This window comes from Siniperca chuatsi, linkage group LG10 (assembly GCF_020085105.1).
Source record: "Siniperca chuatsi isolate FFG_IHB_CAS linkage group LG10, ASM2008510v1, whole genome shotgun sequence".
Classification (NCBI taxonomy): domain Eukaryota; kingdom Metazoa; phylum Chordata; class Actinopteri; order Centrarchiformes; family Sinipercidae; genus Siniperca; species Siniperca chuatsi.
Window position 1 is genome coordinate 5,546,280 of NC_058051.1, and position 12,076 is coordinate 5,558,355.

Sequence of the window (12,076 nt, forward strand, 5' to 3'; positions counted from 1 at the left end):
GAGGTGCGTGGTGTGCTTTTATACTGATGGGGTGATTAGGTGCTGATGGGGAGCAGGTGTGTGTGATTAACTGATGGTGGAGCCTGGTGTGTCTGTGACAATAACATGAACAATAAAGATTTTTATTAGTTGCATTAATTCTGGTTCACAGAAAATGCAGGAAAAGATTTTATTATCACAGCAGATCAACGCTGTGATCTAGAATTAGTTATTTAATGGTAAAAAATATATAAGTAAATGTAAATTATAGGCTTTAGTCACTGATAAACATAAGGCTAAAGATCAGTAGAATGGAAGCCAATCATAGTATACAGTATTCAGAAAATTTTAATTAATTTATGATGTCTGTCTTCAAAAAAGATATGTTTCACTATATAATCAAGATGAGAGTGATAGCATTTAGGATTGTTTATGATAAATTTCCATGATAAATATAAATATTTATGAAAGGTGAAGTTATTGAACTGTCTATCAATAGTTGCTGACCTCCCTAGACTGCGTGTGGCACTCACTTTAAAGCCCATTTGTTCTTACTGAAGACATGAATCTTATTAAGAACTGGTCACAAATATATAGTATTAAACAGGTTAATTTGTTAAAAAAAAAAAGTCAAAGCAATTTCCTAAAAAACTGGAAATAGTGCATTTCTTGAGGTCTATTTTCAGCTGCAGATTAATACAAATTTGGTGTTCTACTCAGTATTTAGCAGGAAGTTGGTGTATGTTGGATTGAGTCAAAATAAACTGCAGTTCATGGTGACGAAGGAACATGTCATCCAGTTCAACAGTGTGGATCATTGATGTGTTTTTAATAGTTTTTGGACAACAATGGAGCTCTATGGCACAGATGAATTAACTATATCAGGCTTTGGCAACACAAACAACATTTGTTAATAAGATCAGTTCATTGTTGGTTTTGGTCTTTTCGTGGGATTTGTTGACAAAATGAAAAATAACATCAGCCTTATCCTCTAAGGTTGTTTTAACCTCCATTTCTTCAATGAGTAACGCAATTATATAATCAATGTGCTGCAGCTCCAGTGCTGTTTATTTACCATTTCATAATACACCTATTGTGTTTAATTTCATCAAAATAAATACATTTGATTGAATGCCGTCCTTGAATAGAGTATACTGTCTTTGTGACCTAATAAAATGTACATTTGTCCTTTTCCTTACGCGAGTACCCAGTGTCCTCTGTGACATCTGGATGTTCGCTTTGTGTGGGTAACAGAGATGAGTAGCTGCTGCTGAGTCTAAAGGCAATAAGCGTTCAAATAAACAACAGAGTCCTCAGCAGTAGGCCTGTTAATTGTCTGCATGCAGGGCTGGGGATCAGTGAGACAGATGTGGCAGGAAGCAATCATGTGATGAATTGACCCTGGTGTTAAATGGTGCCACTCAACCTTTTAAAATTCGATAAACAAGTCAGAAGGCCTGCATGGATATCCATACCCTCATCACAGTGAATTTCCTGCTGCGCAAATGGGTCAATGCCAAAAATATGACCCCTGACTTTGTTTTTTCAGGACGGTCCAAGGGGCAGCCTGACACTAAAAGAGACAATTCACCATTTGGGCAGCTGCACTAATACCAATTATTTTTCTGGTAAGAAATTGCTAAATTATTTAAAAACTAAATCCTAATCCTATATTGCTGTTATGCTAGTCATTATTCTTTTACACTCATCTAGTTTAGATGGAATATTGCAGAAAAGTTGACTTTTGTGTTGAATTTACAGTATTCTCACTACTTTATCCAGTAAAGCTACAGCCATGCTAGTGAAGCTTTGTGAGGCTGTACTTAGACAGCTGTGCTTTGAGCTAAATGCTAATGTCAACATGCTAACTTACATGATAATGTTTACCATGCTCACCATCTTTGTTCAGCTTGTTAACATGCTAACATTTGCTAAATAGCTCATAACACAAAGTACAGCTGAGGATGATGGGAATGTCATTAGTTTTGCAGGTGTGCGGTCATAAATCAAAGTAGCAGACAAATTAAAAGTTTGACCTGCTTGTGGCACTACAGAAAAAGTTAAGTAACCATCAAAGTCATTAGCATTCATCTTCTGGGCAGCATGGCTATCTTTACAAAATTTCATGGCAATCCATACGATATTAGATATTTCAGTCTGGACCAAAGTAGTGGAGTGATCGAGTGACCATCATTGCCATCTACAGAGCCATGCTGTTAGCAACAAGAACATTGGCCATCAAGGGGAAGAGACTAAATGATCAGAATCAGAAATACTTTATCGATCCCCGGGGGGAAACTCTTTTGTTACAGCAGCTCGCCTTTACGTCAGTGCACACAGGAATAGAAATACTAGCAAAAATATAATACACTATAATACAGGTCAAAAAATAAATTAAGTACCAAGTGGGTATAAGTATAAAATGAAATAAGTGTGAAGTACCAAGTGGGTTTACTGGTTGATGATAATAATACGGTATACGGTAATAGTGCATGAACTGTCAAGTTAAGTGTAGCTTATTAAGGTTATAATGAGATGGGGGATATTGCAATAAATATGCTGATAAAGTGACAAGTGAGTTCAACAGATTTAGCCCAATTCTGATACAATATATAATGCTAGCATAATGACTTAATACTTGCTGTGTTGTATTGACATTACTGTTGAAATATTACTTCTTCTGAGTAATGAGTATTATTATTTAGCATGCACAATCTGAATGCAGATCTTCAGAAAACATGTGAATGACTCCCATAACTTTTCCAGTACCTTAAATATTTCACCTCACCGTGTCCTATTAGTGTAAGAAAATGATGACTCCATTGGTTAAATTTGGCTCCGGCCCCTCTCTCCTTGACTCACTAAATGAGCCGAGTGAAGGATGTTGTGCTCTTCTGCATAAACGCTCGCAGCAAAATAGAGTTTATTAAGACCCATAAAAAACAACATTAAAATTCACAACCAAGGGAGCGTCGCCTGACCCCTGGAGAATGATAAATTAGCTTGTGTTGCTCTAGCAAAACGACCATTTTATACCTTTTTCTACCCCCCACACCCCGGGGGTGGGGGTGTGGGGGGTGGGGGTGTGGGCCGAGAGGCTTTGGCAAGGAAACGTTTTCAGATGACACTGATATCCTCCTGCCTGCTTCCCTCCTCATAGGAAATCACTCAGTGGTTTGAATGACACTTAATTCAGCTACATGTCTGCTTTTCACATTATCAGTGTCAAGTGGTGCCGTGCTGCACATACCTTAAACTAAGCAGGTCTGAATTTGACATTGACGTGTCTGTTGTAATAATAGAGAGCAAGGGCCAAGAAAATAAAAGTCAGAAATCTCTCCAGAAAAGTCTTGGTATAAGCTTAGGGCTCTTGATACCTTTGATTGTATTCAACTTTTCACTTACGATGTATTAAGTGTTTTCTGCAGCGAGTGCTGCTCTGCTTATCTGGGACGGGTTGTAATTGTTGAGTGCAGCCACCTCCTCATTGTTAGTTTGAGGGATGGTACAACTGATTTCATGTGACAGCGACACTTCCATTTCCCACAAACAATACATGCAGGTGTCTGGGCAGCATTTGAGAAGAGATGAAAGAAAAAAAAATAGGTCATAATGTAAAAACTTATCAATGATACTCATTGAAAAAAGAGGTTAATACTAAGCCCTAGTATTCTACAACCCAGGCCATGTACTCTTTACATGTATGAAGCTGTTGCCCTGTAAGTGTCTACCTTTAATGACAATTCGGTTGCTAACCAAAGTCCCCTGTGAGTCATAACCGGCAACTCATTAGCACTATGCTAAGCTAATGGATCAGTAAATGGATTTTTATGTGGGCATAAATGCTAATTCGCTACACTGCAGCACTGTTTAACAACGCTGTGTTTAGCAAGTCCATCTGAGCCTCGGGGGTGTGTTTGTGTCTCATTAGCCTCGGCCAGGGATCTATTGTGGATGTGGTGGACTCAGTGGCAAAACAGAAATACAATGACAAAGGCCTACAATGCTGAAACACTTCCATCCTGCACCTGAAGGTTTTATTGAAGAGGGGAAAGATATCCCACAAGTGCAGACACAATAACTTTTTAATAACAGAAAAACAGCCTGCAAGACCAGAACAGGTTGAGTGTCAGGTGTTATTATGTTTCATGCTGGTTGTTACTATCTGGGATTGACAGTGACACAAACTGAAGCTACTTGATAAAACTTAAGAAGGTGTGTAGCTCAGAAATAAACACAGACATGGTGACTTTTAGCCCCTCTTCTGTTCCCACACCAACTTTTACTGAATGTCTGTCCATCCTCAACTCAAATACATTTGCACATACATTTATTCATCAATTACTGACACATTCTCAATTGGTGATCGTAATCATATACTCTCCACTAGTCCGCATGAACATAATCTGTGTAGGGAGGTCATTATCTGTTTAAACTTTCTATGAAGCCCATATCTACAATGTCTGATACATGTATACACTAACACGTTGTATAATGCATCATAAGACTTTCTATAAGCCTTTATAATGTATAATGTTTTCTACCAAAGGTCATAAGGCATTACAAGAATGATCATAATGATTAGGTCAAGTATCACAACTGCTCATGCTAAATCAGCTTATTTGCATTAGAGATTATAAGGTCTGATGAACATTATGGTTCTTCCTGCAATCAGAGTACACAAAATGTGGTTATAGCTTACCATAACAGCTTCATGACAGGTTATTGTCTGCTTCTGGTAATGTATGCGTTTTCTGATATCCAGCGAACATACTGTACTGTACCATAGATGGCAGGGGGCAGGATACCACCTTCACACCATTTGTTGATCCTGACAGCAGCCTACATTCAAAACCCTCAGACAGCAAGACAGACATTCAAAATGGAAGGAAGTAGCAGCAGGGCCTCGTTGAAAGAACATCTCTGAGTGGGAGTTGAGTGGGAATACTGGCTTGGCAGCAGCCACAGAAGCCACATGTCTCAGAGATTCTACAGCCAACTGGAACACAAAATATTCTTGATGATACTGTATGTTGCGGTATTATATTTTCACCTTTCTTAAAGCAAATATTACCTATTTCTATTATGTCATTAAGACATTGTGGCAAGCATAAGAACACTCTCCATCAATAATGGTTATAGAAAGCATGGTAACGCTTTATGTTCCAGGTCCGATATTTCCTAATGATTTCTTTAAGGTTTCCTGGAGTTTATCAATGGAGCTGATCAATTTAAACTGAAGTAAAAATTGATTCATCATTCATGTATTATTGGAAACTTTATTATTACATTTTTTTGCATGGTCACCTGACCTGCTGGGCTCTGAGTAAAAGATTCAAGGTTATGCTAGTTTAGCAATTAACTAGGATTGATTAATAGAAAGTGTTCCGATTGAACACTGTCTCTATTTTACCAGTGATTTTTTTTCTCCAAAAAACTTGCTACAGATGAGTAGCACCCTCATCACTTTTCTAAATAACTACTTATAGCAGGAAGTCTGCTGGTTTCAGTCACTATTACACACGATCTTCTATTTGTTGGAGTAGTAAAATAACGATTACTCCAAGGTTATTCCAAGGTTGACCAAGATTGTGGCGATACAAGTTTTCCACTAAAAGAGCATATTGTCCCCCAGAATAAATAATAAAATACTGACTGTGTATTCTAAGTGCTGGTTTGTGGGAAAATTTATGATACACCGTGCAGTTATGAAATATAAATGCACTCCACACTGTGCGTTATATTTTGGTACCCACACCCCACCGCACACCACATTGTGGATAATCGCTCACATGAAGGCCTCTGGCAAAGTTTGTAATGTAATGCTGCTGTTATAAAGCATTATGCAGTAGTCTACATTATAAAACATCATACACATGGGCTTCATAGAAAATGTTACCCAGTTTCATTTTAGTCTTCACAAGAAAATTTTTTTATTGTTCCAGTTTGTCTCAGATACTGTTGCTGTGTCGTGTTTGGGAAATAATTGGCCTGTAGTTTTGTAGTTTTCAACCAAAGCCTCTTTTAAAACAAGGACAGTGCGAAATGGAGGCATAAAATATTTATATATAGATATTTGAGGACCACAAAAGACATTTATAGTCCTGACAATTTAAGGACACTCCCTCAGCTTGGGGCCTTATATAGTTCCTCCACCACAGTGCACCAGAGCTTGAGAATCAGCAGCTCAGTGATAGAACTTGCAGAACTTAGTATGATGATATGTGCTGGTATAAATGCCTACCTACTGTCAAATCTTAAAATTTTTTAGACAATTTTACAAGTGGAGGAGGTCCAGATATTTGCTGTTTCTGTCCAGACCTACTGTGCTGCCTTGCTGAGTGCAGCTGCAGCAGCAGCTCCACCATTGACAGTGACTCAAATCAAAGGGACAATTTATTTATTGTGAGTGCAAACCAAAGAAACGATAAATAAAGGAAGCATGAAATCAAAGGTATGGGATCAGGTGTAAATTGGTATTTTCTCACTACACAGACCACTGTTGACCTGGAAAACACTCACACACACACACACACACACACACACACACCAAATACACACTCCGCAGCTCCCGGGAACGGACACTCTCTTTATATCCTCAAATGCATACATTAAGATGGAGATGTACAGGATTTTTTACTACAAAGAAATGAAAAAACAGGGTGTAGACACATAAACAGGAACACCTGTACAATATAATTAATTAATCATTAATCATTTTTGCAGACCGTACTGTAGGTTGTTGTGTTGTGGTATTTGGATTGTGTTTTATTCTGTGTTTTTGAAATATCTTACTGGTGTTTGTGTTATTGTGTCCACCTCTTGTACTTCTCTCAGAAGCATGCCTCTTGTGCTCCATCTTTTCTTTATCTCCTCTTGGAATGAGACCCACAGAACATAAAATACATTAATTGAATATATACACAGACATATATATATTTATACACATAATTTATATGTATATATATATATATATATATAGACACACATAATTTCAAATATATCAAGCATCTGAAATCAGCAAATAGCACTTCCAGCTGGCCGAAACATTTCATATCAAAATATAATCAATTTAGACAAGTATTCTGAATACATTTAATCATCATTAATTCATTAATCATAATTACAGAATTTAACTTATGTGACATAGTGTAGATTTGTCCCCAGTTTCAATAATATTCCCCCCAATATAAATATCTCTATGTACTAAAGAAAGGACAAGAAAGACAAGAAAAGGCAAACCCAGGATTCATCCGTGAAGATTCAAATGAGATCCAACATCTGTAAAATCGCAAAGGCTTCTTTTGCCAGATGGTGAGCTCTGGTCTGGGTGTGTCCCAAAAATATACAAGAGTATGAATAATGCATTGGATATGACTTATTTCACAGTGTATTTCTGGATGTGCACACCCACTCACATACAGGCACACAAGCATACACACACACATATATTCACACAGGGACAGATGCAAACATGCACACACACACACACACGCGCACAAAGAGTATAGACCATTAAAATGAGCCAGGGGTCCACATCTGCTAAATGCTCCCAGTGGTGTATACAAGATGTGTGAGGTTCATTGACAAAAACTACTCTTCTAGTCTATGTTGGCACCACATAAAAAACATAAGTTATAAGCTAAGTCGTCCAAAATGTCCACATTTCACCATCATCACCTTCTTTCACTGAGGACAGACAGTCAACTCATCTCTGTCGTCTCTTCTGTGACACGCCGATAAACTTTTTCACAATTTCCGTCCTGTGTGTATGCAGAGATTTTGGAGGCTACAGCCTTGTAAAGTTTCACCCAGCCAAATGAGAGAAAGGTGTTAAAGGCTAGAATCCAATGAATGATACGGCCTGGCTCAACCTCTGTAAAGTCACAACTCTTTAGCAGCGAGCTGTCATTAAAGAAACTTGGCTGGAATATAACCCTGGACGGCTTAATAGCGGGGATAGTAAAGAAGATGAAGGGGCTGACTTTTGAAAGACCTTCTGACAAGTCTAAATCAAGCCACAAAGGTACGAAAAATCTTCAAGGAGCCGTTCCCTGCAGACCTGATGTTGGATAACAAAGACAAAAAAAGGTAATGTACTTCAGTGAATATTCCACTGCCCTGTTGATAACTGCTCCTCACAGGGATTTTGTTTTATGATGTGTCCGTGAATTTAGCTGCAGTGAAGATTCTATGCCAATGGTGTACCATGCTGCTCACTTGAGACAGACAGACAAGTGTCTACTGAGAGTCTTTCACTGTGGTGATTGGAGAAGCTCTGGGTGGTTGGGGGTTTTTTTTGTTTTTTTACTGAAGGTCAAGCCTGGTGTGAAGTTTGGGAGCCTCGTTGATACATGGACACAATGTTCTGGTGTAGTGATTGGCCTCAGTTCCTTTTGTAGCATGGATGTCAATGAACCTGCAAAGGAATGGAAGAAAAAAACAAGTATGTAAGTATGCTGACAATGTTACATGTTAGTCAAACAACTCAATAAGTGCCTGAGTCACTTTTATGTAAAAGTCACGATGGTAATCTTGCTAGGTCAAATGTAGTTAACATTTCCATAACATTTTCTGTAACACAAGTCCTAACTGAACACCATCACATTAACATAAAGGCTACTGCAGCACAAAGCAAGGTTAAATATTCACAGAGATTAAATGCACATGTTCCGCCTTCTTGAGAGAAATGTAATACTTTATTAAATCACTTATCATTTCTTATCCACAAAGAAAAGAAAATCATGTAGCCATTATAATAAAGGCTTTTTAATTTTTGTACGTTAAAGCAGCAGAGTGCCTTGACTTTTTGGGAATTCATTCCCCTTTTTTGTAGACATTGCCTACCAGCGCAATAGGAGCACCTGTTTTGTGTCACATCACTGTCAGATCCAAGTAGCACTTCCACATTTGTTTTTAATCAAAACTAAAATCAGTTTAATAAACCACAAAACTGTTACGGACAGAGTAGGCCGGAGACACCAAGATGGAGACACAGATGATTTATTGCACAAGATGGAAACAAGCAGTGAGTAGAATGGTGGATAATGGTTACTGATACTGTCCCTAGCTTAGCGGGGTTGGAGATCTGATGCTGAAGAGACACACACGGGAAACAGGAGAAACACAAGGCAGGAGTCGGGAGCTCAGGAGAAGCGAAAGCACTCTTTTCACAGGTTTGAGTCCAAAACGTTGTTGTGCAATATTGAGAGTAGTGTCCTTGCTGCAAACAAGACCGGACACTGACTGAGGTGAGTGGTGTGCTTTTGTACTGGGGCTGGAGTGTTGCAGATGGAGATCAGGTGTGTGACTGGCAACAGGTGTTCTGATTAGAATTCTGGTGAGGGAACGTATTGTGGTTGTGGAGCCTGGCGTGTCTGTGACAGTACCCCCACCCACGGCCCACTCCTGAGGGCCGAGGACCTCGACGTTGTGGTGGCCGTCCTCTTCCACACGGGGCAGGCCAGTCTGGAGGGGTTATGTGGAAGGCGTCTAGTAGCGAGGGGTCGTGGATGTCGTGTCTTGGGACCCATGATCTTTCCTTGGGACCATACCCCTCCCAGTCCACCAGATACTCCAGAATGCCACCACGGCGCCAGGAGTCCAAGATCTCATTGCCCTGGTAGGCGGCTCCATCCTCCAGGATCAGCGGCAAGGAGGGCTCTGTAGCAACGCCAGGCTCTGTTGAGATAGGAACAGAAGGGTGGTGAGGTTTGAGAAGGGATACGTGAAAGGTAGGATGAATCTTGTATTGTGAACTGAAGCTTGTACGTGACTGGGTTGATCTGCTCGAGGATGGTGAAGGGGACTGAGCTTTCTGTAGGGCAGGCACATCCTGATGTCACGGGTGGACAGCCAGACCTTTTGACCGGGATGATATTCTGGAGCAGTAGACCGTCTTTGGTCGGCTGTGAACCTGCGCCTGCAGAGCGCTCTTTGCAGCTGGTGGTGCTCTGCATCCCAGAGTGAGTCCAGTGGTAGGTTGGCGTAGGGAGTTCTGTGCATACTCTGCCCAACCCAGGAACTGGTTCCAAGAGTCCTGGTGGCCATGGCAGAAGGTATGTAGGAAGCGCCCGATTTCCTGGATCTTCCTCTCAGTCTGTCCATTGGTTTGAGGGTGGTAACCTGAAGAGAGGCTGACGGTCACACCTAGGAGCGAGAAGAATGCCTTCCATACCAGGGATATGAACTGGGGGCCTCTGTCGGACACAATGTCTTCAGGGATACCATAGTACCGGAAGATGTGGTTGAACAGACATTCTGCTGTTTCCATGGCCGTGGGTAGTCCTCTGAAGGGAATTAGTTGGCAAGACTTTGAGAACTTATCCACAACCACTAGGATACAGGTGTTATTGTTGGAGGGTGGTAAGTCGGTGATGAAGTCAACTCCTAGGTGTGACCAGGGAGTGTTTGGCGTGGGTAGTGGGCATAGTTTGCCTGCTGGAAGATGGCGTGGGCTTTTGGATATGGCGCATTCCTGACATCCTTGTACGTACCTTCTCACATCCCTGGCCATATTGGGCCACCAGAAGTGTTCCCATAGCAACGAGAGGGTTTCATTGGCCCCTGGGTGACCAGTGCCCAGAGATGTGTGGGAGGCGTGTATCAGGGTGTTGCGTTGGGTTCTAGGAACATAGTGATGGTTCGGTGGGCAGCCCAGCGGAGTGTTGGTGGAGGTATTGGAGGAGGGAATGGAAGTTTCCGACCACTAGATGGGGTTTACGACAAGTCGTTGGGGGAGAATGGTTTCGGGTTCTTCGGGTGTGTACAAGTGGGACAGGGCGTCTGCCTTGATGTTTCGGGCACCGGGACAGTAGGAGATGTTGAAATGAAACCGAGTGAAGAAGAGTGCCCAGCAGGCCTGGCGAGGGTTTAGCCGTTTGGCGTTTTGGAGGTACTCTAGGTTCTTATGATCACTGAGTACCGTGAAAGGGTGTTTGGCACCCTCCAACCAATGCCTCCATTCCTCCAGGGCCAGCTTGATGGCAAGCAGTTCGCGGTTGCTGATGTCATAATTCCTCTCCGCCGGGCTGAGTTTCCGGGAGATGTAAGCACATGGGTGGAGTTTGGCCGGGGTACCCTGTAGTTGAGACAGCACCGCTGCTACTCCTGTGGTAGAGGCGTCCACCTCTACCGTGAATGGTTGTTCAGGATCAGGATGGACTAGGAGCGGTGCACTGGTGAAGGCTCTTTTGAGGAGTGTGAAGGTTTCATTAGCGATGGGTGGCCAGGACAGAGACTTGGGCTTGTTGTGGAGCAGGTCGGTTAGGGGTTGGACAATGGTGCTATAGCCTCGGATGAAGCGACGTCAAAAGTTAGTGAATCCCAGGAATCTCTGTAGTTCCTTGATGGTGGTAGGTGTGGGCCAGTTCTGGATGGCGTCAATCTTCCCCTCGTCCATCTGGATGCCACTGCTACTGATGTTATAGCCTAGGAACTGCACTGAGGGCTGATGAAACATGCATTTTTCTGCCTTGAGGAAGAGTTAAAAGTCCCTCAGGCGTTCCAGGACCTCCACAACGTGCTGGCGATGTTCAGCCAGGCTCCGGGAGTATATCAGGATGTCATCGATGTAGACTATCACGGACTTGTGGAGAAACTCCCGGAGCACCTCATGAATGAAGTCCTGGAATACGGAGGGGGCGTTTGACAGGCTGTACGACATCACCAAATATTCATAATGACCAGTGGGTGTCACAAAGGCAGTTTTCCCACTCGTCCCCTTTGCGTATCCGGATGAGGTTATACGCACTGCAGAGTTCCAGCTTGGTGTAGACAGTGGCACCGCGTAGCTGTTCCAACGCTGCACGGACAAGGGGAAGCGGATACCGGAATTTCACGGTGATCCAGTTGAGTCCTCATTAATCCACACAAGTCCGCAAGCCTCCGTCCTTCTTGGCCACAAAGAAGAAACTGGATGCTGCCGGAGATGTAGAGGGTCTGATGTATCCTTGGGCCAAGGCCTCCTCGATGTGCTCCCCCATGGCTTTTTGTTTGGGAATAGAGAAAGGATATATTTTCCCACGGGGCACTGGTTCACCCGGTATGAGGTCGATGGCAGTCCCATGGCCGGTGTGGAGGCAACCGAGTGGCTCTC

The 12,076-nt window shown here is 42.0% G+C and overlaps 1 protein-coding gene across 3 annotated transcripts in view; it reads right to left on the reverse strand.

Annotated features, from left to right (window-relative positions):
* Window positions 1-3,994: 3,994 nt before the first annotated feature.
* The window catches only part of tafa5l (TAFA chemokine like family member 5, like), a 50,919-nt gene continuing 42,837 nt past the window's right edge, over window positions 3,995-12,076 (reverse strand). For 2 of the 3 annotated variants that reach the window (XM_044211702.1, XM_044211701.1), the window contains exon 5: window positions 3,995-8,398. The gene's annotated coding sequence lies outside the window, so the exon portion shown is untranslated. Of the gene's footprint in view, window positions 8,399-8,659; window positions 9,661-12,076 lie in introns of those variants that run through there. The other variant, XM_044211703.1, reaches the window with a different exon arrangement.